Below are 26,299 nucleotides of genomic sequence, written 5' to 3'. Positions count from 1 at the left end.
AGATAGCTTAAAGATTATCACAGGAGAAGAGAACAGGGAGTTAGTGAATGATGCTGGAGGAAGAGAGCAGCAGATCCGCATGTGAGAAGAGAACAGGGAGTTAGAGAAGGAGGTTGTGGAAAGGAACAGCAGATCAGCACAGGAGAACAAAACAGGGAGTTAATGGATGAGGTGGAGTGGAAGAGAGGAGCAGATCAGCACAGGAGAAGAGAAGCGAACCAGGATTTAAAGAAGGATTTGGGGTGGACAAGAGCAGCAGATCAGCACAGGAGAAGAGAAGAGACCAGGGAGTTAAAGAAGGAGGTGGGGTGGAAGAGAGTAGCAGATCAGCCCAGGAGAAGAGACCAGGGAGTTAAAGACTGAGGCGGGTGGAAGAGAGCAGCAGATTAGTACAGGAGAAGAGAACAGGGAGTTAAAGAGGGAGGCGGGTATAAGATAGCAGCAGATCAGCACAGGAGAAGAGAAGAGAACTGGGAGCTAGAGAAGGCAGTTGGAAGAGAGCATCAGTTCAGCTCGGGAGAAGAGAAGAGACTAGGGAGTTGGAGAAGGGGGTGGGTGGCAGAGAGCAGCATAACATCACAGCAGAAGAGAACATGGAGTTAAAGAAGGAGGCGGGTGGAAGAGAACAGCAGATCGGCACAGGAGAAGAGAACAGGGAGTTAGAGAAAGAGGCGGGTGAAAGAGAACAGCAATTTAGCACAGGAGAAGAAAACAGTGAGTTAAAGAAGGAGGCGGGGTGGGAGAGAGCAGCAGATTAGCACAGGAGAAGAAAACAGTGATTTAGAGAAGGAGGCAGAGTGGAAGAGAGCAGCAGATCAGCATGGGAGAAGAGAAGAGAACAGGGAGTTAGAGAAGAAGGTGGGTGGAAGAGATGAGCAAATCAGCACAGCAGAAGAGAACAGGGAGTTAAAGAAGGAGGTGGGGTGGAAGAGAGCAGCAGATTAGCACAGAAGAGAACAGTGAGTTAGAGAAGGATGCGATGTGGAAGAGAGCAGCAGATCAGCATAAGAGAACAGGGAGTTAAAGAAGGAGGCGGGGTGGAAGAGAGCAGCAGGTCAGCAGAGGGCTAAAAGAAGAGAACAGGGAGTTAGAGAATGAGGCGGTGCAATAGAGCAGAAGATTAGTACGGGAGAATAGAAGAGAACAGATAATTAGAGAAGGAGGTGGTTGGATGAGAGCGTCAGATCAGCGCAGCAAAAGAGAACAGGGAGTTAAAGAAGGAGGTGGGGTGGAAGAGAGCAGCAGGTCAGCAGAGGGCTAAAAGAAGAGAACAGGGAGTTAGAGAAGGAGGTGGGTGGAAGGGAGTATCAGATCAGCACAGCATAAGAGAACAGGGAGTTACGGAAGGAGGTGGGTGGAAGAGAGCATCAGATCAGCACAGCATAAAAGAACAGGAAGTTACAGAAGGAGGTGGGTGGGAGAGAGCAGCAGATTAGCACAGGCGAAGAGAACATGGAGTTAAAGAAGGAGGTGGTGTTGAAGAGAGCAGCAGAACAGGACGGGAGAAGAGAACAGGGAGGTAGAGAAGGAGGCGGGTTGAAGAGAGCTGCAGATCAGCTCTGGAGAAGAGAAGTGAACAGGGAGTTAGAGAAGTAGTTGGGTGGTAGAGAGCAGCAGATCAGCACAGGAAAATAGAACAGGGCGCTTGAGAAAGAGGCGAGTGGAAGAGAACAGCAGATTAGCATAGGTGAAAAAAACAGGGAGTTAAAGAAGGAGGCGGGTTGGAAGAGAGCAGCAGATCAGCACATGAGAAGAGAAGAGAACATGGAGTTAGAGAAGGAGGCAGCGTGGAAGAGTCAGCAGTTCTGCACGGGAGAAGAGAAGAGAACAGGGACTTAGAGAAGGAGTTTGTTGAACGAGAGGAACAGATCAGCACAGCAGAAGAGAACAGGGAGTTAAAGAAGGAGGTGGGGTGGAGGAGAGCAGCAGATCAGCACAGGAGAAGAGAATAGAATAGGGAGTTAGAGAAGGAGGTGTGGTGAAAGTGAGCATCAGATCAGCAGAAGTTAACAGGGAGTTAAAATGCAATGCAATATGTTTCTCATTTGGAAAGTTTGAGCTATTGCTATTGTAAATGACCAATTTTATTTTAATGTTTTGTTGTGGAAAATAGTGAAAATAATTGCTTTGTCATTTACAACGCTAATAGTTATAACTTCTGCAAATGTGACACCTATAGCATTTGTAATGCAATAAGGGCCAGATGTAGGTAGGCTTTTACCGGGTGGTAACGGCCGAATTCGGCCGTTACCACCCGGTAAAAGCAATTTGACATGTAGGTCCCTGTAATTTACAGACTCGGTAAATTTACCGATAGGTAAATTTACCGAGTATGTAAAATACCGAGTCGGTATCATTACTGATTCCGGAAAATTGGTATGTAGGTGGGACTCTTCTGAGTCCCACAAGCAGTACAACATCGGTATTTTACCATCAAATACTACTTGATGGTAAAATACCGTTTCTGGTGTGCATGCACATGTGTGCATGCACACCTATGCCATATGACAGGCAGACCTGCCCTTAGGGCAGGTATGCCTGCCACATGGCACCCGAGCCTCTTTTGGGGGTGCCAGAGGGTGTCAAAGTGACACCCCCTGCACCCTTGTGACAGTCGGTATTTTCCGATGTGGTAAATACCGACCGGTAAATGCCCAATCAATCCTATGGGCTTCAAAGCCCGTAGGAATGCATGGGCATTAACTGGTCGGTATTTACCACATCGGAAATTACCGACTGTTTCCGATTCGGTAATTGCACATCTGCAATTACCTACATCTCGGTATTTTTATTTTCCGACCTCTTAAATACCGAGTCGGTATGACTCGGTATTTAAGAGGTCGGTAAATAAAATTTACCTACATCTGGCCCTATGTGTTGTATTAATGTGACTTACATGTATTGATATTACAAACACTGGTTTGAATGTGGAGGGTGGAGGGTGGACTTGGAGGGTGGACGTGGAGGGTGGACTTGGAGGGTGGACTTGGAGGGTGGACTTGGAGGGTGGACTTGGAGGGTGGACTTGGAGGGTGGAGGGTGGACTTGGAGGGTGGACTTGGATGGTGGACTTGGAGGGTGATGGGTGGACTTGGAGGGTGGAGGGTGGACTTGGAGGGTGGACTTGGAGGGTGGACTTGGAGGGTGGACTTGGAGGGTGGACTTGGAGGGTGGACTTGGAGGGTGGACTTGGAGGGTGGACTTGGAGGGTGGACTTGGAGGGTGGACTTGGAGGGTGGAGGGCGGGCTTGGATGGTGGACTTGGAGGGTGGAGGGTGGACTTGGAGGGTGGATTTGGAGGGTGGACTTGGAAGGTGGAGGGCGGGCTTGGATGGTGGACTTGGAGGGTGGAGGGTGGACTTGAAGGGTGGACTTGGAGGGTGGACTTGGTGGGTGGAGGGTGGACTTGGAGGGTGGACGGTGGATTTAGAGGGTGGACTTGGATGGTGGACTTGGAGGGTGGACGGTGGACTTGGAGGGTGGACTTGGAGGGTGGACTTGGAGGGTGGACTTGGAGGGTGGACTTGGAGGGTGGACTTGGAGGGTGGATGGTGGACTTGGAGGGTGGATTTGGAGGGTGGACTTGGAAGGTGGAGGGCGGGCTTGGATGGTGGACTTGGAGGGTGGAGGGTGGACTTGAAGGGTGGACTTGGAGGGTGGACTTGGTGGGTGGAGGGTGGACTTGGAGGGTGGACGGTGGATTTAGAGGGTGGACTTGGAGGGTGGACTTGGAGGGTGGACGGTGGACTTGGAGGGTGGACTTGGAGGGTGGACTTGGAGGGTGGACTTGGAGGGTGGACTTGGAGAGTGGACTTGGAGGGTGGACTTGGAGGGTGGACTTGGAGGGTGGACTTGGAGGGTGGAGGGTGGACTTGGAGGGTGGAGGGTGGACTTGGTGGACTTGGAGGGTGGAGGGTGGACTTGGAGGGTGGACTTGGAGGGTGGACTTGGAGGGTGGACTTGGAGGGTGGACTTGGAGGGTGGAGGGTGGACTTGGAGGGTGGAGGGTGGACTTGGAGGGTGGACTTGGAGGGTGGAGTTGGAGGGTGGACTTGGAGGGTGGACTTGGAGGGTGGACTTGGAGGGTGGACTTGGAGGGTGGACTTGGAGGGTGGACTTGGAGAGTGGACTTGGAGGGTGGACTTGGAGGGTGGACTTGGAGGGTGGACTTGGAGGGTGGACTTGGAGGGTGGACTTGGAGGGTGGACTTGGAGGGTGGACTTGGAGGGTGGACTTGGAGGGTGGAGTTGGAGGGTAGAGTTAGAGGGTAGAGTTAGAGGGTGGAGCGTCTGTCTTGTGCATGATTGATTCATTGTTTAGTTTCCTGAATAACCTCAATTAAGGAATAATGGAGAACTGCTTTTGTGCCCTTCTAGTAGCTTACAGTGTGATATTTTGCATCTGGGCACGGTGGGCCGATAATTTTCATTGTAATATGATCGCCGACATTGTGAGATGTTTTCATGTTAAGAGATGTATGCTAATGGGGCGAACAAGCAGTACATTTTCTGTTAGAATATATTTTAAGAACGTTCTTGTCACGTGTTTCCAGAATATTCAGCTTTGCAAACAATTTTAAGTATATATTGCAAGAACATAAAAAATATAAGGGTCCATCAAGATAGTTTAGTTCTGATTCGAGAACCAGGGATTCAAAATTAGAAGTAGTCGATTGTACGGCGTAGCAGGTTTTAAGCATTTGTGTACACAGGAAGATGCGTCAAGACACCTGTAACCGCCGAGCAGCTCAAAGGCAGACTCTGGGAGTGTCAAAATAAAATCGACAACTGTTTTCTTTTTGTACAATCCTTCACAAACTTTTTTTTTACGACTGATGATGCACGATAGGTCATACAGAACCCAGCTGTGGTAGTGCAGAGCATGTGTTTGTGTCTGCACACATCATGGGTGTGTTCATGTGTCTGTGTATAAAACGGCCAGGGAGGAAGTGTGAGGTGCAACTGTATGGGTGCAAGAGAGGACAGATGGAGTGCTCACTGTAAAATGTGGGCATGCAGGGCTTAGATGACCGTGTGCCGTAAGGAGGGGGAGGCTTGGAGAGCGCAGGTGAGTGACCCCGGGTCCCAGAGAGCATGCACCGGGCACGCAGGACGTGGCTACGTGGGCGAACTGTAGACGTGCCGCCCTCCTCTCACCTGAGGTGATTGACAGCAGCAGACATGAAATGAGCGCAGAATTCACCTGAGGTGATGCAGAGTACCGATGAGGGAATTAAGTAAAATGAGTGCACAGCTTGGCTACATGTACAGCTGAGGGTATGAAGAGCCAGGCTCGGGTGAGGTGGCAGTTGGGTGAGTGAGAGCGAGACCGTAGAGAGCAGCTGAGCGCACGCACAGCCCGCGTCTGGGTTATGATAAGCACAGATGAAGGCAGAAGAGCATTTCTGAAGTCTGAAGGAACCCGGATAACTGCCGAGGGCACTTGGAGCCCTGCAGAGGAAGATTTAAATAATTACGAGGGTGAACAAGGAGTGACTAGGAATGAGCAAGATGAAATCGCTGTTCTTAAAAGGTTAGCTAGGGATGTGGGCAGAGCGCCAGAACATGTGGCAAGACACAGGCGTAGTGGGGCAAAGCATTGAGGAAGGCACACTGAGGTGTTGAGCAGCAAATAAAAAAAAAGCGGCACTGAAAGCGATCGCGAAAGCAATTGCTATTATAACAAGCACTCGGCATTGCTGTGGAGGGGGGGGGGCGGGGGAGCAGCAGCCTTTGATGTGCGAGCGAGTGGGAGGGAACGACCATGTGGGGTGTGATTCAGAAGTGAGGCCAAGCGCGGGCTGGGGAAGCGTCGCGCTTGAGTACCTCACATGCATTGGAGACAATCCTCGCTGGTTTCAAGAGTTTGTTTCGCCTACATTAGATCGACATCTGCAATGCGCAAGCGCATTGGCAGAGGTCGACCTAAAAAGGACTACTTAGACCCTGCTGTTGCCTGGCTGTGCTGCTTCTCTTCTACGCCCTCGGATCGAGGGGGCCTTTGTTGTCATTGAAAGAACTCCTCACAGCGGGTGCCTCAGCATGTGAGAGCAACCTTGCGTCAGCATTCAATGATACAAGAGAAAAGCGCTGAGCACTCCAGGCATTTAAAATTACTGGTTATTTATTTTATAAGCAACCCATTGTGAAGCAGACTGGCAGAGGCGTTTTGGCCTTCTGGCCTTCGTCGATGTCAGTTAATCAAAGTGAAGGACCCCCTTAGAAACCTACATTTCATTGGTTCAGCAGTACATTTCATGTAACATAAAAAGAGGACTAAGCCGGACCCCGCCATTAGATAGTATAGTAAACACGGTGGCCATCTTAAAGCAAATACTACATGATTTTCTGTCATTCATTTTCATTGATTATGCCTTCTAATTCATTGTTTCTGCACACATCAAGAAGAGGAAAATTAATAATGAAATGAAGAATTAGTATATATTATCACAGAGCTATGGGGATCCTGCTGAATAGGAGACAGATGTACATTATCCAGGATGTCTGAAATGAGTCTTGTATATGTATATATATAAATGGATGTAGGAATGGCAAAAGACTTTGTCCCTTTCGATCTCTGCGTGAATGGCTCTGTACTAATACTATGCTTAAAAACTTTGATAGAAAAGCAGACATTTGAGGTGAGCAGATCAAGAAAGTTGCTGCTGTTGGGGGTGCTCTATACAGGAGCTGCTTTCCACCTAAAATTGAGAACTACCCAGAGTTCTCTGCTTCTTTTTTTGCATAATTTATGCGCTACTCTATACCTGAAAGGGTATTGTTTTGACGTATATTTATATACATAGATGAGATTTATTGAATGAGATTTATCAATGTTATTTTATTGTGTGGAAAGGTACCAAAGAGAGTGCAGAGGCTTTTATGTATAAGATGAACAATAACCCACTCAATTTAGAGTTCACCTCACACATCGATAAACAGTCCATAGATTTTTTGGATGTAAAAATGTATGTGTCAGGAAACAAGCTTGAGACAGCGTTGCAATGCAAAAATACCGCAGGTAATTCAACACTATATGCGACCAGTTTTCACCCGAAGCACCATATTAATAGCATTCCCTATGGTGAATTTTTAAGACAAAGAAAGATATGCAGCGCTACGAAGGACCTGGAGAAATGTCAACAAGAAGCTAGGGTGAGGTTTTGGAGAGAGGTTATAGCGACAAAATAATCAAACAGGCAATCTCTAAAGCACATTCAGTACCAAGGGAAACTATGCCGGGGCAAGACAAGGGAGTCTCGTACCTGGGAATTGAGATATAAAAACAAGAAACAATGAGGGCTCAAAGATTAGGCTTATAAACACCTATAGCTGACAGGAGAGCAAGCTGAGGGCAATAGTGAACAAAAACTGGCCGATTGTACCAACAGATGCTGTTCTGGGGAAAAATGACCAATTAGACCGACTCTTGCCTTCAGGCGAGCTCCCTCCATAAAAAACAACTAGTTAAGAGCAGCCCTCTGATACGTTTTACCACCACTTGGCTTACACCGCAGAAAGTTTTTTTTTAATGTAGTTCTTGTAGGGCGTGCAAATTTGGTGTTAACACCACCCGTTATACCACACCATTTAGTTCAGAACCTGTGGCTATAAAGGGAAACTATAACTGTCGAACATATAAATATTTGTAAAAAAACACTTAAACGCATTATTACTTACATATACTGATCTTTAAAACCTTTACAACGAATATGCCTTTACCATTCAAGTCTTTACAATGAGATTCGGCATGTGTGGTGAAGGCAAATTCGTTGTAAAATGCTATGTAATAAAGACCTGTGTGGTAGTGTTGCAAACGTGGTCAAGCATGCGTGGTAAAGGCATGCAAAGTCGGCTTAGTTGAAAAGTTTGTTTCCTGTTTTAAGATCCGGACAAAAGCATGGTGCAAATACAGTTTTAAAGCAGAAGTATTTTGACATAGTTTAATGGGTCAAAGAGAGACTATACCTCATTACCAAAGATCCCATAAATCCCATCCAACCTTCCTCATCTTTTATCACACTATGTGACACAACTACGAAGCCAATATTTTTTTCCTAAACCAGGGCCCACCATGAGTGTACAAACTAACAAACACAAACAGTAGGATCCTCAACCTGCAATATCTAAACCAACAGAGTCACTGTTTCCCATTGGCATTCCAAATGTTCCACCTCTAGTCTTAAGAGGGCCGCTTATCTTCTGTCATGGTCACACTACCTGCATAAACTAGCCTCTCAAAAGTACCAGATCGGTCATGTTGCAGTGTTGTAGATTAGAACTGGGACTAGAACAGTGAGTATCAGACAAAATAAGCCAGAGAAAGCCCTGCAAACTACAGGTAAGTGCTATGCCTTCCCATTGTTTTACATCTTTTTGTTGGTTTCAAAAGTAATAAAAAGTATGTAGCAATAAACATCAGTATTTATGCCTATATACATGTCTAATGCATCGACACAAAGGTAGACATCCTGCTTTTCATTAAACCAAATAAAGCTGTTCTGCTGTGTCTATTAGCTTCCTCGTCTGTCTTAGTTTAGTGGGATAGTTTCCCCAGTCCCTGCCCGTCCAACCTTATCGTAAAGTACCTGTTTATGTCATATGTGTAAGACCATAACTTTCTGTTGGTTTCTATGTCTCCCTGTCAATCAATTATTCATGTTAGGGATCAAGGAGTGCATCTGACAGAGCTCCTCTGCCTTGCACCGGTCTGGTCAGTAATTCTGCAGCTGTCCATTTATACTAGGTCATAAAGCCCATATCTCATCCAGGTCTGTCCTGTTCGCCCGCTAAAAAAAACACTCAGAACATGGGCCTCATAGCTCACAGTACCATGACATTTTTGGTGCCCTTGACAAGGCCTAAAAAGATTGAATCATGGGGTACTTAAGAAATGTGAAGCAGCAAACCGCACCCTCCTCCTCCTCTGGGCTCCCAAGTGAAAAGTTAATAAGGTGTTCACATGGTGCTTAAATGGCCTGATAACAACCAATTGCCAATGAAGAAGTTTTCAGGGAAATGAACAATGTTAGGAAATAAACAATGTTACTCAGTCTCATTTCTTGCAGGCGTATCTAAGCTGTCAGGACCTTTACCGCTTCATACGAAACTTTTTTGGCCAAGTTAAAAACGCCTTTGGTCACGTATATCAAGGAACACAAAGGCATGAGTAGGGGTCTCATTTAGTGCATGGTAGGATGGGAGCCCTGTAATAAACTAAGCACAGTTCCTTCGCCTGATTTAGAGGTGGGGAAACTGCTCTGTTTTCAACAGCAGAGGCACAGCTGGCTCTGCCGTCACATACCTTCGACTGGTGGCCCATCTGCCACTAGGGCACTAGTCTGTGAATGTCATTAGGCCTGTTCTATTTACGGCGTGCCTTTCAACTCCCTTTTTTCCTGCCCAAACCACAATGCGAAATTGTGCAGGAAAAATCAGAGCATGAAAAATCAAGGCCATTCACGGACACACAGAAAACCTACACCTTAGGGCCACATTTTTTTTTAATCTACAAAAGAACCCCCCACCCTTCTATTTTGACAGCTTGTCTTTTTATAGTGTGTATATGTAGTTGCTGCTAAATATCATCTCAGCATATTGTCCCTAATATCAAACATATACTGATGATACCCAGGTTTTTTGGTAAAGATACAAGGGCAGCAAGCTGGTTTAACACACTTTTGACATGCACACAGGAGATGGAATCCTGGGTGGCTAAGAGCTGGCTACGTCTAAATGGAACCTAAATGAAAGCAATTGCTTTTTGGAAGCCTTTTAAGCTTTACAGGATCTTACTATTTTTCAATATCACTGTAATCTTTCTAAACACTTCAAATCTGGTGACTAACAAAGGAAAATCATAGTCTTTCTTGATAAGAAATATCATCAATCTTATCCCATTAATGAGGCGAGTTATTCTTATTGGTGCCTTTGTTAACTCCTAAATGGACTACTGTTACATACTGCCCCTGCGTATGGCTAAATCTATTATCGCTCCACTGCAAATAGCCCACAATTTCCCCTGCTCCAGAGATTGAGAAGAAGAAACTAGGGGCCTCATTTAGATCTTGGCACATGGGTTACAACGGTGATGAATATCCCGTACGCTGAAACATAAATCCCATAGGATATAATGGGATGTACATATCGGCAGACAGAATATCTGTCACCAATGTGACAGAGTTATTCTTCCACCAAGTCTTAAATCAGGCCCTATGTCTTCTTCACCAGAAATGGAGCTGCAATGGTCCCTGGGAGAGATGAAGGTTCACTTGCAGAGAATAAATATAATTCATGAATGTTCGCACAAAACAGTGCCTAGTTACTTTTGGGATAAAATTACTGCCTCTTATCATGCACATTGTAAATAAGAATTTGGCGACTCCCACTTCTTGCAAACTATTCTCTATTGGAGTTAACTCACTGAGATCTTATGAGACTATGCTTTGAAATACTTTCATACCTCTCGACGATCTGAGGTATATTTTTTATATATTAAAACACAGACATAAATTATACCTTTTCAAATCATAAGATTAATGTTCAGTGTCGCCCCTGCTTTGAAACATCCTGGGTTGCTAACTGTACTGCATTAGTGCATAGCATAATATCAACCCAAGTGCCTTCTATATATGTTGAAGGCATAGAGAGTGAACATACCAAAAGCGGTGTGCTACCTGATGCAGGGCAAGGATTAGGTTACTTACCCTGTAAGCATCTGTTTGTGGCATGTAGTGCTGTAGATTCACATGGTCTGTATACTCCTGCCATCTAGTGTTGGGTTTGGAGTTGTGCAACTTGTTTTTCTTCAAAGAAGTCTATCAAAACACGAGGTAGAGTGACTCCTCCTATCGGTGCTAATGTGCATGGGCATAAACTCCTTTGTTAGATTGATTTCCCGCAGGCGGGTGAGAAAAAAGTGTAAGGAAAGCGTGAGAATAAAGATCTCCATGCCAAGAGAAGTATGTAAAATGTCAATGCAACAGCCACAAACTTCTGGGGAGGAGGGAGGGTGCATGCGAATCCACACAAACAGATGCTTACAGGGCAAGTAACATAATCTGTTTGATTGCATGTGTGACTGTAGATACACATGCTCTGCATAGACTGTAAAGCAGTCTTTTTTAAGAAGCGTGGCTAAAGTGTGGAAGTTGCAGAAGTTTGAAAAAGGGTACGTAGCACTGCCTGACCTACATTGACTTGTTGGCGTGCTAACATGTCTACACAGTAGTGTTTAATAAATGTATGTGGTGTAGACCATGCTTTGTTGCTTTGTTTACCTGAAAGTTTTAGTTCTATCTATGTAAAACATGAGTGCTCTTTTTACATCTGAGGTGTGAAAAGCTCTTTCAACCACATAATCTGGGTTAGGGAAAAAACACGTAGCTCAATGGATTGATTGAGATTAAATTGAGAAACTACCTTTGGTTTGAATTTTGGATTATTCAGAAGTACACATTTTTCTTTATGTATTTGAAAAATTGGTTCTTCTAAGGTTAATGACTTGAGCTCGCTAATATACCTGAGTGAAGTAATGGCAACTAGAAATTACACATTCCATGATATAAATTGAAGTGGGCATGAGTGTGATGGCTCAAAAGTGAGGCCCTTGAGCCTAGTAAGCACAATGTTTAGGTTCCAGGAGTTTGCTGGAGGTACACCAGGTGGAATGACTCTTGATTCCTTCAATGAATACTTTAATGGCAGGAATTTTGAACAGTGATAGATGCTATTATGGAGATAGGCAGCTACTGCAGCAAGTTACATTCAAATGGAAGTGTATGCAAAGTTTGACTTTTGCAAATGAAGTAAGTTGCAAATAATGTCCTGCACAGTGGCCTTGATAGGATTAATGGGTTTAGGCTGGCAGTAGCAAATGAAACACTTCCAATTATCAGCGTAACAGGCTCTAGTTGTGGGTCTGTGTGCCTGTTGGAGAATGTCCAAACATCATGGTGGTAAGTTTAAATAACCAAACTCTAAGACCTCCTGAGACAAATTGCTAGGTTAAGCATCTTGAGATCTGGGTGCTGATTTGTCCTTGATCTGAGTGAGAAGGTCTGGCCCGATGGGGAGCTTCTTGTGTGGTACTACTGAGAGATCCAGGAGCATCGTGAACCATGACTGGCATGCCCGGGGGGAGCTAGAAGGATCATGGTGAGAGATGTGTGCCAGAGTCTCCGAACCAGAAACAGATTGAGAGGGAGAGGTAGAAAAGAATAGGCAAACCTCTAAGACCAACTCATCAATACTGCGTTGCACTTGGATCGTGGGTGTGGGAACATGGATGCAAAGTCTAGGCATTTTGGTTTTTTATTTGTGGCAAACAAGTCTATGAAGGGACGGAGGACTGGTGAGCTGAGTTCCTATTCGTGAGTCTGTGGTGTTTCCTTCTGAGCAGGTCCGCAAGATCGTTGTTCGTCCCTAGCAAATATTCTGCCAACAAATTAATGTGATGGTGAAGAGCCCAATTCCATATGGTCTGAGAGAGGTGGGACAACTGAGATAACAGTGTGCCCCTTCTGTTTTTGTAGATAGTACATGGCTGTCATATTGTCCATCCGGACTAGGACAACCTTGTGAGATAGGTAGGGAAGGAACACTTCCAGTGCAAGGGATAGTGCCAAGTAGTTGATGTGTAGAGATTGCTGTTTGGCATCCCACCGACCTTGTATTGTGTGGTTTTTGAGATGTGCATCCTAACCCGTCTCTGAAGTGTCTGAAGTCAGTGATTTAAGGTACAGCGTCCAAAAAAGGCCACCGCTTCAACAGATTGTTGGGGTTCCACCATTTCAGAGAACAGTGACTTTGATGGTCTATCAACACTAGATCCTCGAAGGGGACCCTGTGACTGAGACCACTGACAAGAGAGACATTATTGTAGTGGGTGCATGCTTAGTCTTGCGTTGGACACTATGGCAATGCAAGATGCCTTCATACCTAGTAGAAGCATGACAGTCTAAACTGTGAGTGTCCTGTTTGGCTGAAATTGAGGTAGAAGTGTCTGAAAATGTTCTATCCGAGTGGGATTAGTTTAAGCTAGCCCTAACTGTGTGTTGAGGATTGCTCCTAGGTATGGTTGAAGTTGAAGAGGTTGAAAGTGAGACTTGGGGACACTGATGGTAAACCTCCATCTATTGGCAGCTGTATGTGTTGCTGACACTGCAGATGGGGGTTTGCTCTGATTAGCCAATCATCCAAGTATGGGAATACATGAATGTTTTGTCAACATAGATGTGCTGATACTACTGCTAGGCACTTTGTAAAGACCCTTGGTGCAGTAGCGACACAGAAGAGGAGAACCTTGAATTGGTAGTGTTTTCCTGCTATCACAAACCTGAGGCAGTTGTGATGAGCAGGGTGAATGGGTATATTGAAATAGGAGTCTTTTTGGTCCAAAGTAGCCATAGAGTCACCCATCTGTAGAAGTGGAATGACATCTTGTAGAGTGAGCATATGAAAGTGTAGTAGTTGAGAAGTCTGGGGATCTAGGTCTTTTCTCAGTGGTCGTCTTTCTTTGGAATTAGAAAGGGCAGGGAATACACCCCTGTGCCTTGCTGATGAAGGGGAACTGGTTCCATATACCCTTTGAGAAGAAGGGCTTGGACCTCTTGTTTCAGAAGCATTAGGTGATGTAATAACAATCTGTGACAGCGACGTGGGATGTTGGGTGGTGTAGTAATGAGCTCCAGACAGAAGCCATGTTCGATAATAGCTAGTACCCATTGGTCTGTTTTGATGGTTTACCGTTGGCCAGACACTGGTTGGGAGCGGAGACTGTGCAACGTGTTGAAGCACCTCTACCTTTACCTCTGTCTTTATTGCCTCTAATGGAACATCTGTAAAATCCTTTAGGGTAGGTCCCTGCTTTTGCTGGGAAGAGGAGACATCTGTGGCAAAGGATTTGTACCCACCCTTGTAGCCTGAGCAGCGAAAGGAACAATGAAGTGTAGGAGTCTGTAGGGTTCCCACTGCTTTTGCGGTGTCAGTATCCTTTTTCATCTAATCTAAAGTGGAGTCCACTTGAGGGCCAAATAAATGTTCCTTATCAAAAGTCATGTTTAAAACCGTCTGTTGAACTTCAGGTTTAAAACTTGATCACCTGAGCCAGGCATGTCTCTCAAGCAGTATACTGGTGTTAATGCCCTGAGCAGCTGTGTCTGCTGCATCTAAGGCATATATAATAGAATTATTAGTGATGGCATGCCCTTAGTTAACAAATTGTTGACCTCCTTTTTGTGTTCTTCTGGTAGATACTGCAGAAGTTCTTCCATTTCATCTCAGTGGGCCCTACTGTAACATGGAAGTAGGGCTTGGGAGTTGGCAATACGCCAATGATTGGCTGCTTGAGTGGCAACATGTTACCCAGTAGCATCAATGCATTTGCTCTCCTTCTCAGGAGGTGGAGTATCTCCAGTTGCTTGACCATTTGCTCATTTACGAGCTGTGGGAGCAACAATGGAATCTGCTGGAACCTGGCTACATATAAAAAGTGGGTCTGAAGAAGTCGCTATATATTTCTTAACAACCCGTGGGGATATCACTCCGGCACATATTGGCTCTTTGAATATGTTGTTGCAACACAAAAAGATGATGGACGGAATGTTGAACATTGTCAAACATTCACCCCCAGTCACAGATCTGGGTTTAATCCATCGTTATTTTGCTCACCACGCCACCCCAGTTCAGACATAGCCATATGCAAATCAGTCTTGACCCTGTGCCTCATGGGAACAGTACAGACCGAACTGCCAGGCCATGTCTTCCCTGGACAGGAATCAAGCATCCTAGCACCGGTTTCGGGCTTTCAGCCCTCATCAGCCAGGATAGCTTGACTTCAGTAGCGTACTGAGCAAGGGACCCACGTCTGGGCCTACCCTTCCCACTTTGAATATGTCATCAGCATGCCATAACATGCCTGGAAGCATGGGCAGAAACTGTGTGTCCTCGTGGGTGGATGACAGTATGCCAAAGAGGAAGTCTTGTTCCAGAGACTCCCTATGAAGTTGCACTAGTATCTTCAGGTGAAGAGCGAACTGGGTAAAGGTCTAGGTCATTGGTAGTTACGGAGTCCATGTCATAAATGTCCCGTGGATCTGGGTCCCCTAATGGTTCTCCTAAACACCTTGTAAGTGAACCTGGAGGTGTGTTATCTAGAGGGTCCTGATGTGGAGAAGATGGTGGAGGTGGCAAAGCTGAAGGAGGTAGTGTAGTGTAGTGTAGGTGATGGAGGATGATGTGCAGGGCTGGTAGCCTTGTCTTTTGTCCTCTTCTCTTGAGGTACAGGAATGTCCAAGTCCTCCTCAAATGTTAACTGCCTCTTAGGAGGAGGAGAGGCTTTCACCCTGTGCCTTCCTGAATGTGGATTTTTCTCTGTCCATCTTCTCAAAAAAAACAAGGAGATGATGGACGAAGCGCCTAAACTTTTCAGACACTCACCCCCAGTCACAGATCTGGGTTGAATCCATCATCGTTCTTTAGCTGACTTCGCCACCCCCAGTTCAGACTAAGCTATATGCAAATCAGTCATGACCCTGTTACTTATGGGAACAGTTCAGCCGGAACTGCCAATGCAGGCCTTCCCTCGACTGCAAACAAGCCTCCTGGGACCGGTTTTGGGGTAACACCCCTCATCTGGTCCAGGGAAGACCTGGCTTAGAAGTTTGGGCTAGACTGTTCACATGAGGCACAGGGTGAAGACTGATTTGCATATCGCTGGGACTGAACTGGGGTGGTGAAGTGAGTTAAAAAACCAAGATCTGTGACTGGGAGTTAGTGTCTAAAAAGTTTTAGCGCTCTGTCCATCATCGCCTTGTGTTTGCCATCTTCTCAAGAACACAATTTCCGTACTGACGGTGGACGTGGAAAGGTTGGCCTGAGATGGGCAGCTTCTCAAAGGGCGATCAGTCGATATCCGACCCGACGAAGATTATTGAGCGGCAGCGGATTAGAAAAGTGCAATCGAGATACACTATACTGCCGAAGACAGGATAGGACCAAAGACTCATACCGAACGGAGTTGAACACAAAGGAGAGGCACACACTTCCAACCCCGACGGTGGAGAGAAAACAATCTAATAAAGGACTCAATGCCCATGCTCAATATCACCGAGAGGCGGCGTCATCCTACAGCTTGACTCTAAAGACTTCTTCAAAGACAAGCATTTGCAATGCAATAGGTCTCGCATTAGGAAAGTTTGAGCGATTGGTATTGTAAATGACACATTTTTTATTTATGTGTTAGTTTTGAAAATAGCGAAATTAATAGCTTTGTCATTTACAATGCCAATAGTTATAACTTTCGCAAATGTGACACCTAAAGCATTTGTATTGCAATATGTGTTGTATTTACGTGACTTAGATGTATTGCTATTACAAATAACAATGGCTTTTAATTTTTTTTAATAATTAATACTTAAATAAAAGTTATTGTAATTTATAATGGCAATAGCTTAAACTTTTGTAAATAACTTTTGTGAAGATTATGTTCAGTTTATTTTATTCTGACGAAAATCCAAGAACAGAAGTGAAATATTAACATCTTTTTGTGACATTTGTAATAAAGCTTGAAACATATAGAGAACATATTTGAACTAGTTGTTGTTGAACTGTTGCACAGATTGATGCTGTGGTGGCGCTGAGTGATGTTGTAGTGGCGACGAGGGATGCTGTGCCGTTCAGTGATGCTGTGGTAGCGCATAGTGATGTTGTGGTGCCCCTGAGTGATGCTGTGGTGGTGCTGAGTGATGATGTGGTGATGTGATAGAGTGAGTGCGATAGATAGAGTGAGTGCAATAGATAGATAGAGTGAGGGCTATAGATAGATTGACGGAGGGCGATAGAGGGCGATAGATAGATAGATAGATAGATAGATAGATAGATAGATAGATAGATAGATAGACAGACAGAGTGATAATGATAGATAGAGTGAGTGCGATAGATAAGACAGATAGAGTGAGGGTGATAGAGTGAGGGCGATGGATAGAGTGAGGGCGATGGATAGAGTGAGGGCGATGGATAGAGTGAGGGCGATAGATAGATAGAGTGAGGGTGATAGAGTGAGGGCGATAGAGTGAGGGTGATAGATAGAGTGAGGGTGATAGATAGATAGAGTGAGGGTGATAGATAGATAGAGTGAGGGCGATAGATAGATAGAGTGAGGGCGATAGATAGATAGAGTGAGGGGGATAGATAGATAGATAGAGTGAGGGCGATAGATAGATAGAGTGAGGGCAATAGATAGATAGATAGATAGATAGATAGATAGATAGATAGACTGAGGGCGATAGGTAGAGAGATAGAGTGAGTGCGATAGATAGATAGATAGATAGATAGATAGATAGATAGATAGATAGATAGATAGATAGATAGATAGATAGATAGATAGATAGATAGATAGACTGAGGGCGATAGGTAGAGAGATAGAGTGAGTGCGATAGATAGATAGATAGATAGATAGATAGATAGATAGATAGATAGATAGATAGATAGATAGATAGATAGATAGATAGATAGATAGATAGATAGATAGATAGATAGATAGATGGTTGTGTGTGTGGTTGTGGTTGTGTGTGTGGTTCTGGGTGGTTGCGTGTGTGGTTGTGTGTGTGTGTGTGTGTGTGGTTGTGTGTGTGTGGTTGTGTGTGTGTGGTTGTGTGTGTGGTTGTGTGTGTGTGGTTGTGTGTGCAGTGACAGTACTGTTGCCCATGACCAGTACAGTTTATGTCACTCTGGACACCGGTGGAGGCAGGACGACAGGATGTTGGTCCATCACTGCTTGCCTGACTGCAGTAGAGAGCCTGTGACTATCCGGGAGCAGGCGGGCCCAGTGCTCACAGGCGCTCGAGCTAATGTGACGTAGCTGTCTTCAGCAGGGTATACGTACTGTCATTGCTTGCCTGTTACTAACATGGCGGCTGTGACCTTGGCAGCATGTGCTGCCACAGGGCACTCACTCCAAGAGCGGTGATATTGTTACTTGTCTGGGGCCAGCACAGCATGTGTGACCATCCGCAGCCTGTGCAGGCCCAATGCTCACTGGATGGGGGTCTGTCTGTGGCACCTCCCGCCTACCCCGAGCACAGTGCACGCACCTCCCTGGTAGCAAGCGCAATCACAGAGCCCACAGGTAAATCAGCGGAACTAACAGATAAGAGGGGCAATTTTACACTGAGCCCAGCACACTAGAATGAAGTATATTATTATAACCATTATTTTGGGATCAAGCTGATGGAAAATGTCATTTGTCTTCAGCACATACTTCATCTTCTCGGATCAGAGAGAAACAGGGAGAGATGAGAAAAGGCAGGGGCTGGAAGGAGATGCTGCAGATAAAGAGGGAGTCTGAGCGAGAAATGAAGAGGAAGATTAAGGAGGAGCTTGTAAAGTGGGAAAGAAAATTAAGAAACAAAGTTAACTCGTATAAAGAGATGAGGATGTCGATACAAGGACGAGAGGGGAAAAGAAGAAGATTAAACAAAAAGGAGAGGGCCAAAATGGGAAGCCAATACTAGTAAGGAAGGAAGCAGAGTGAAGGAACAACACGAAATTGTATAAAATCGGAGAAAAGAATGGTGAGACAAACAAGCTCTTGGCATTGCTGTGGGTGGGGGGGCGGGGCGGGAGCGCATTGGCGGGGGAGCAGCAGCATTTGATGTGCGAGCGAGTGGGAGGGAAGTGCTGGCTCTCGGCATTGCGTGGGCGGGGGGTCACATTCCTTTGAAGTGTGAAGCAGGCAGGCGGCTCGGGGAGCAAATGGCAAACGCGTGCATGAGCACATGCACTCGACGAAATCCGCAATGATTTCAAAGCTTATTTGGCCTCCTATACTCTCGTCCTATTATCGCTTGCGCGATTAATAGGACGAGACCTAAAAATGTGTTCTAGTGCTGCATTATCAATTCTTGGCTGACAAAGTGAACGAAAGAAAAAATGTAATGTTACAAATCAACACATATGATTTTGTTTAACGTTATGTTTAGTATCATGTCCGTGCCTTTGTAGACTGTTAAAATAACAATAAATGGCAGGTATTTTTCTATTGGAAAGGTGGTAACCCTTCTCACGTCTCAATCATGCTGCTCCAGCAAGCACCATTGTCACAGTTGCAGCCTGATTGACAATGCAGTGTTCGAAACAAATGACCAATCATAATCAGGTTTCTTTAACCAATTGGCCATATACTGCTGGATGTACATTGTCATGTTTGGTTGTATCAGTATAGGGTCTATAATGGCAGGATCCTAAGAGGCTGCTGCACTGGGAGGGAGTGTGTGTTTTGTGTGTGCTCATGAATGAGTGTATCTACGTGTGGAAGCGTGCATGCGCATCTATGTGTAAGTGCATCTGCGCCTCGTGTGATGTCAGATAAAATTTACTTTTACCTCCAGACAAAGCATGCGGAAGCCAACTATGGCATCCCTGGTGCCACCCCTGAGGCAAAGTTAGTAAGAGCAGGCACTTCTATTATGATGCGGGTACTCCTGGCATAATGGTCACAATTCTTGGCAGACTGCAGGTTTTTAGAACTTGTTTTGGAGCACCCATGGTTTAATTGTGAGAACTCTAGGCAGACTATTAATGCTTATGGGAAGAATGAGCCAAACCCTGGTAGAACAGTATTAATTTGTAAAAAGTCTTTACACGTCCTGCTGGATGAGGGCACCCCAGGGATAAAGGTGGTCATGCTGGAACTATGCTCCTACTAGGAATAATGGAACCCATCACTGGCAATATCTAGTCCATGGAATACAGGTAGTCCTTCTTGACTTATGTATGTTCTGCATCTTTGGAATTATGGGGCCCACTGCTGGCATAATGTGCTACAGGGCACAACAAGCTTATTGCATAGCATTCCTATAATAAAATGAGCATGCCTGGCATGGTGGCAGTGGCACAATGGTACCCGAATAATGACATATTATGTCAATTCTTGATATAACTGTCATCATCACAGGCATATGGGAGGTGGAAAACACTAGTGTACGATTGATTACCCTGGTATGTGCGGATTATACATGAGCATGTAAAGCAAACTCTTTGGAAGGGGAACAATCGAAAAATAAAATTAACTAAAACCGAGAGCAAGGAAAGATGCAATTTACATTTTGAAATGCCCAAAATTTAATAGATTTATTGAACTGCTCGCAATGCTTAGGACCTAATAACCAAATTATTTTTTAATGCAACCAGCCGAAATGTGTCTAGACTTTGTTTTATATTGTTTTGTTGCAAGACAAACTGCTTTTCTGCTGTGGCTACTTCTTAACAATTTCTTAAAAAGAAGCATAGGTTGACTTCGCTAAAATAGGCAGAACCGTTAAGAAAAGAAAATCAAATCTGTTAAAAGAGTCTAAACACAGAAATATCTTTACATATGGGAACAGTGCGCTGCGCACAGGATATACTTCAATATTTAGACACTTTAAACAGCATTTTATGTACCTTCGTTTAGTCTGTAAAAAAATTAATTCGTTTTAAGGAAGAACATGTACAACTAGGTATTTAGTTTCCACACACGTTAGTTGAATGTACTGCACACACGGTGTGACAAAATTAAAAATCAACGCAAAGATTGGAGCGGAAATGCCCCAAACCACCGTAGTCGCTGATTTATTGCTCCTTACCTCGGGAAAACGAGTCAAAAAAGCATTGGCGGCAGCAAAAAAAAAAAAAATTCGGCCGCGAAATGAAAATAAAACAAACAAGTACTGTATTATAAATATGCACGGCGGCGAATGTGACAGGCTAAGACAGTGCAAGGCACAGTGTGAGAGTTCACTGCAGAGCTTGGCATACTACGAGCGTGTGGAGAGCGGCGTGCTGGTTTGGAAAGCAATTTGTGAGAAGTAGAGCAGAGAAAGTGAGTGGGCAAGTCCGTGTTAGAGGGTAAGGTAGTGAGCGTGCAGTACACCTTGCGATTGTGTACGACGGTGAGAAGCAGAGAGTTTTCAAGCAAACCCGGTGTTTCTGGCAATTCTTGAGTGCATGGTAAATAGAGAGCGTGGGCGCAAGGGAGTAGAGGAACGGAGTCTATGCACAGCAGCCCGGTGAGTGGGGCTGCTGGCAATGTGAATATGAAAGCGTTAAGCGCTGCCCGCCACACTGTTGTTAGGGACCGTATGTTGTTGGGTCCGGGAGTTGTCAGCATGCACTTGTACAGCTGCGTGTGTAATAGTGAAAGAGTGAGGTGCTGTCCGCCTCGCCATTGTCACGGACCGTGTGCATGCTGGCAGTAGCGAGAAGGGAGATAGGAGATGGGCACAGTGCGTAACTGGACGTGGTGAATGCGCGTGTCCCGATCGCCTCGGCACTCCCACACAGCCCTAGGACCACAAGACATGACTGCAACAAAAACAAGCCGCGAGCGTGCGCATCCTGAAAACGGAAGTTCGGGAGCGGCACGCCTGTGGTGGGGCGGGACTTCCGTTTTCCGCGAAGCCCGCCCACGGAGTTGATGCCCCGCGGTGGCTGCAGAAGTCAGGAGTGGCGGCGAAGCGGTGAGTGGGGCTTAGTTGTAAGGGGGGCGGGGTGTGTGTGTGTGTGTGGGGGGGGACGGTAGAGGGCGGCGGCGTGTGTATGCGTGCGTGTCTGTGTGTGCAGGGGGGTGGGGGCGGCACCGTGTGTATGTGTGCGCGCGCCTGTGTGTGTGTGTGTGTGCGTGCAGAGGGGTGGGGGCTGGCTGTGTCTGTGTGTGTGCGCCGTTAGTGCATGCGAGCCAAGCGAAAGCAGGGGCTGCGTGTTCGTCTGCGCAAGCGCGTCTCAAAACTGAGACTGCAAAAGCGCGCGTCTGACTCGTGTCTACATACCCAAAAACGGCTGACAATAGTTGTCGAAGCAGACAGCAATCAATGCTTCGCATTGAATGCAGGTCTGCTCGACCTAAAAAACGAGATGCACAACTCAGAACCCAACACTAGATGGCAGGAGTATGCAGAGCATGTGTATCTACAGCCACACATGCCATCGAAACAATCAATTGCCATCTGTGCAAAGAAGGGTCATACATGGGTGTGTTCCAAAATCTCAAATAGACAGTTCCACCTACATAAACGCGGCAAAGAATTGTGTGATAAAATTACCTCAGAAAGGAAACATATGTACTGATTACTGATAGTGTACACAGGAGAATACCTGAGATACATGCCACATACAGAAATAGTCATCATTGTGGTCCGGAGTGCACAGACATTTGCTTACCGCACAAAAAGCATGATCTATGCCAAAATCAATATCTCTAGGAATCACTGTGAGGGTGCAGTCATCAGAGACGCTGAAATGGTACGGTGTAGAAAGGCACATCCTTGGGGAAAAAAAGGGATGTAAAAATTATGAGTGTGTTCTGTTTGCGACACAAGTTCTACAGATACCAGCTCAAGGTCTCTATGCCTCGGTGAGAAAAGGTGAAGGAGAGGAACAGGCATGATATGGGATTTCGTCCATACTTGATGACCAATCTGCCTTTAATGTTGGAAAGAGAGGGAGAATACTGGAAGGTAGTTGCTAATTTTGCTTGTCAAGCTCCATATGGAGATGAGATGCAAAACATTTTCTGAATATTTTCAAATTCTCAGCAACAAAGTCCCAAATCTCTAGAGAAATGTTCAATGGTAAAGCGTCTGATGAACGTGCAGACAATTCTTCACTAATTCAGACAGCAGTCACCCATAAAACATAAACACATGGGACATTAAAGCTCTAGGTTGTGAAGGACAAACCCGCATGGTCAATTTTTCAATGATTTCAATGTGCCGAACTTAAATTCCTTGAAGCTAGTCACTTGCAGCATGTGTGGAACCCAGGAAAAATGCCAATACGTTAAAGGTAAAGGGAACATTTCTGTCTCCTCTCCTTGAGCGGAGAAAAAGAATTGCCTGAGAAGGAAGCTGGCAACCTGCTATTGGGATCCACACATCTAAATTTTACTTTATGCTTCATAAAGGTACCCTGCTCTTCAATCTTACAGAGAAGAGACTCGCTTCAGACTAATAAAAGGAGTACATAATCATCAAGATTTTTACAATGGCTGAACCTGACAGAGGACCTTTTTAGAATTTTACAGATGAAGTACATTCACCAAAAAGTTACAGACCTCCTGTCATCCCTATTTGAAGTGTATTGGGCCTCTGCACATTCTAAATAGAGGAACATCTGCCATTTGTCACACATCCTCAAAACTCCAAAGTATTGATGGTGAAGATTGCTCTTTTTTTCCAGAAAATAACCACTCATGGAAGACTGGGATGTTTAACTGTGTTCAGTATAAGGAGTTTTACAAACCTATGATGGGTGGCAGATTTGGGGGCTTAATGTGCAAATTTGTAATTCAGATTCTGGAGGCTTTGTGTTAGTGCTGAGATGCAGGGTGCAGTAGGGATATACGGAAGATACAGTTGCAGGCTTTCTTACACATATATTTGGTCATCACAAAGACATCCTCCTTCATCACTCAAACTACTTGGATAGATATGTCAATGATCATGCAACAACGCCCATATCTGATGCATGACATGGTCAGCCTAGAGCACATAAAGTTCCCCTGGACATCCAGTTAGACAGGCTTCATACCATAAATGTTTGTTTAAGGATTACGGAAGGCTGGGGAAATTTATTTATGGCAGTTATGATATATGCTGAGATAAAGAGGATGACAAATCAAAACACAAGTTTGACAATGTGTCAGGAGGGAAAGAAGCTGGACAAAATTGCACCTGCAATGGTTTTAAGGTATGAAACAGTCTCAAAACTGGAATTTATAGCATTTTCATGCGTTTTTTATTCTAGCATGTGCCTAATTTCTCGTTGAATTGATCATAACACATTATCTTTGATGTTGGGCTACCTTCTACGAAGGAAACCGCAGCTATGCAAAAGGCCTAATGGTTTAACTGGGGCCTGATTTGGATGTTGGGCGGACCGCCACCGACAGGCCGTCGGTGGCAGTTCATCCGACATCCAGAGTATCGGTTAGATCGCCGGATTATAATGCCAGCAGTCAGAGCGACTTGGTTGGGGGAAAGACTGCCGCCTAAGACAGGCTCAAGGTGCCATTCGAGGGAGGTTGGAGCCTTATGCCACACCCTACAATGGTGGCGGTGTCTGCAGAGGCACTATCATAGGGATTAGAATGTTCCTTTCTCTCTGCCTTTACATGGCGGTCCGACAGCTATGTAAAGGCAGATGGACAGGGACTTCCCCCGTGGGCGTCCACTATGGGACCGGGGCAGATATGGTGCCCCCCCAACATTCATGCATTGTGGGCCAGGCACCACATGGTGCCTGGCACACGGTGCATGGATGTTTACAAACATGCATTTTTCATTTGCGGGTTGTGCAGCGGCCGTTTTCTAGGCTGCAGCACAAGCTGCAATTGAAAAAGGCATGTTTTCAAACGCCTTCACGGTGGTCGGATCATAATATGGCAGGTGGAGCCTTTGACTACATGTCGTTAAGTCTCCATCCTGATACGATGGCAGGCGGACGCTCGTCCGACTGCCATCATAATGAGGGTCCTGGGGTTGATACTGGACTCAAATGCAGCAAGTGAGCCCATCACATTGACACATTTTCCACTTAAAATGTATAATGACAGGTTCAGACATTTGGAGAAGAATAAAGAGGTGATTTTTCCATAATGCAGACAGTGCTGAGTAGGCTGGGGAAGTGCACAGAATTCTATATAATGAATCCCTTCCTTGATGGGCAGGCCAACTGTCCCAAATGACTGAGGTCTCAGTCATCTTCCATTATTTCCTGGTTCCTACAATGTAAATGGAAACTTTTTTTCAAAGAGACTTGACCGCCTTATTGATAAAACTACCATAAGAGCATGTTGCCTCTAAGGCAAATAGACATCTGGGGGCAAGAAGGAGAAATAGTATTTTGGAACTATAAGGCCTGATTTAGAACATTAATTCCTACAGTAACTAATAGGGAGATATATAGAGTTCCTCTTAAATGACATACTGGAGGAGCTTCTACTCACACACCAGAGTTTTTCTGAAGTAGCTATTTTAAGTTGCTACAGCACAGGCCTCACACTTGCTTAAATCACCTTGCTGTGAAGCACATAATAGATTAGAATAAGCCCCCTACCGTTCCAAGATGCATGGACAGACATATTATTTTTGACTACATTGGGGTGTGTGCCAAGTCAGTCCTTTCTGACCGAGTGTACTACAAGTTAGTCGTTTTAATTGAAAAAATATTTACCCCTAATTGCCTGGTCCTGGCAAAGAAGAGCAAGCTGATTTTTTTGTGTTCTTGGCATTGGGTTTGGGATTGGTGTAACATAGGGAAGCGCAGTAGTGGAGAAGACCAGATTCCCGAAGTCTCACTGATGGGTTATGTGAACTGCAAAAATAGGTAGTTGTGGAAATGGATTTGTTGTAAATGAGGCGGGGACAGCAATGCGGCGAGATGATCTACACAATATGGGATGAATTCAGACTGAAGGTCAAAAATAGGAACTTTCCAATCATAGAGTAACTTGACAGGTGTGGTATAACGTTTTACTCTGAGAACTCTGAAAATATGAGAGGTGGTTACTTGTATAAGTCAAACTATCACTGTGTAGGAAGAGGATGTATTGTCCCCGTACACTGTTAACATAGGAGGAGAAATGGGGAATTATGATTCTATTGCCCTGATATGACTGTCACAATTGATGCAGACATTTACATGGTATAATTACCCGTCTGCTGTGAGCATTTTACTAGCAACCATAAACTGTTCAGTCTATTGGTCCGTAGGTTCTCGTTGACCACACGATGCTATGATATATTTTATAAGCTGCAACATTTTTGAGGCTGACTTCACTTACCCATGTCATTTTTAGCATGCATCGGTTCATTATTACTACAACTAGATGCACTGAAAAAAATATGGAATAAATGCTGTTTATGTGAAAAACGCATGTCGCTTTCAGATTTATTTAATCACTTTTAGGTGGCTTTGTATTAAATTCCATACTGTCATTAAATAACATGTTATTCAGAAAATGCCATACTATACCATGAACAATGGAGTTTGTTCTTCTCAAATATCAGCAGATTGTCGAACTTCTAGCCTTGGAATCAGATAAATATATTTTGATGAGTCCAATATTTTGAGGTGGGGTAACGACAAATCTAGACATTGAAAAAGAAAATAGAAATATGAATGCAAGTCAGAAGTAACAAAACATGACAATTCACGTGAGTAACATCCTGAGGTACAGACAGAGTGCATGATTTGTTTTTGGTATAGGTTGGGGATACCTATGAATGTATAAATGAGCATCTGCGTTGTGTGTGTATATTGTA

The 26,299-nt window shown here is 44.9% G+C and overlaps 1 protein-coding gene across 4 annotated transcripts in view; it reads right to left on the bottom strand.

Annotated features, from left to right (window-relative positions):
- Nucleotides 1-26,299, bottom strand: part of ZBTB14 (zinc finger and BTB domain containing 14) — a 94,062-nt gene that overhangs the window by 28,772 nt on the left and 38,991 nt on the right. For 3 of the 4 annotated variants that reach the window (XM_078687561.1, XM_078687563.1, XM_078687562.1), the window contains exon 2: nt 26,010-26,125. The gene's annotated coding sequence lies outside the window, so the exon portion shown is untranslated. Of the gene's footprint in view, nt 1-22,196; nt 22,300-26,009; nt 26,126-26,299 lie in introns of all 4 variants that reach the window. The other variant, XM_078687564.1, reaches the window with a different exon arrangement.

Source organism: Lissotriton helveticus, chromosome 4_1, assembly GCF_964261635.1.
Source record: "Lissotriton helveticus chromosome 4_1, aLisHel1.1, whole genome shotgun sequence".
In the NCBI taxonomy this organism is placed as follows: domain Eukaryota; kingdom Metazoa; phylum Chordata; class Amphibia; order Caudata; family Salamandridae; genus Lissotriton; species Lissotriton helveticus.
The sequence above is the reverse complement of the archived record's forward strand: the minus strand, read 5'-3'. Positions and strand labels throughout refer to the sequence as shown.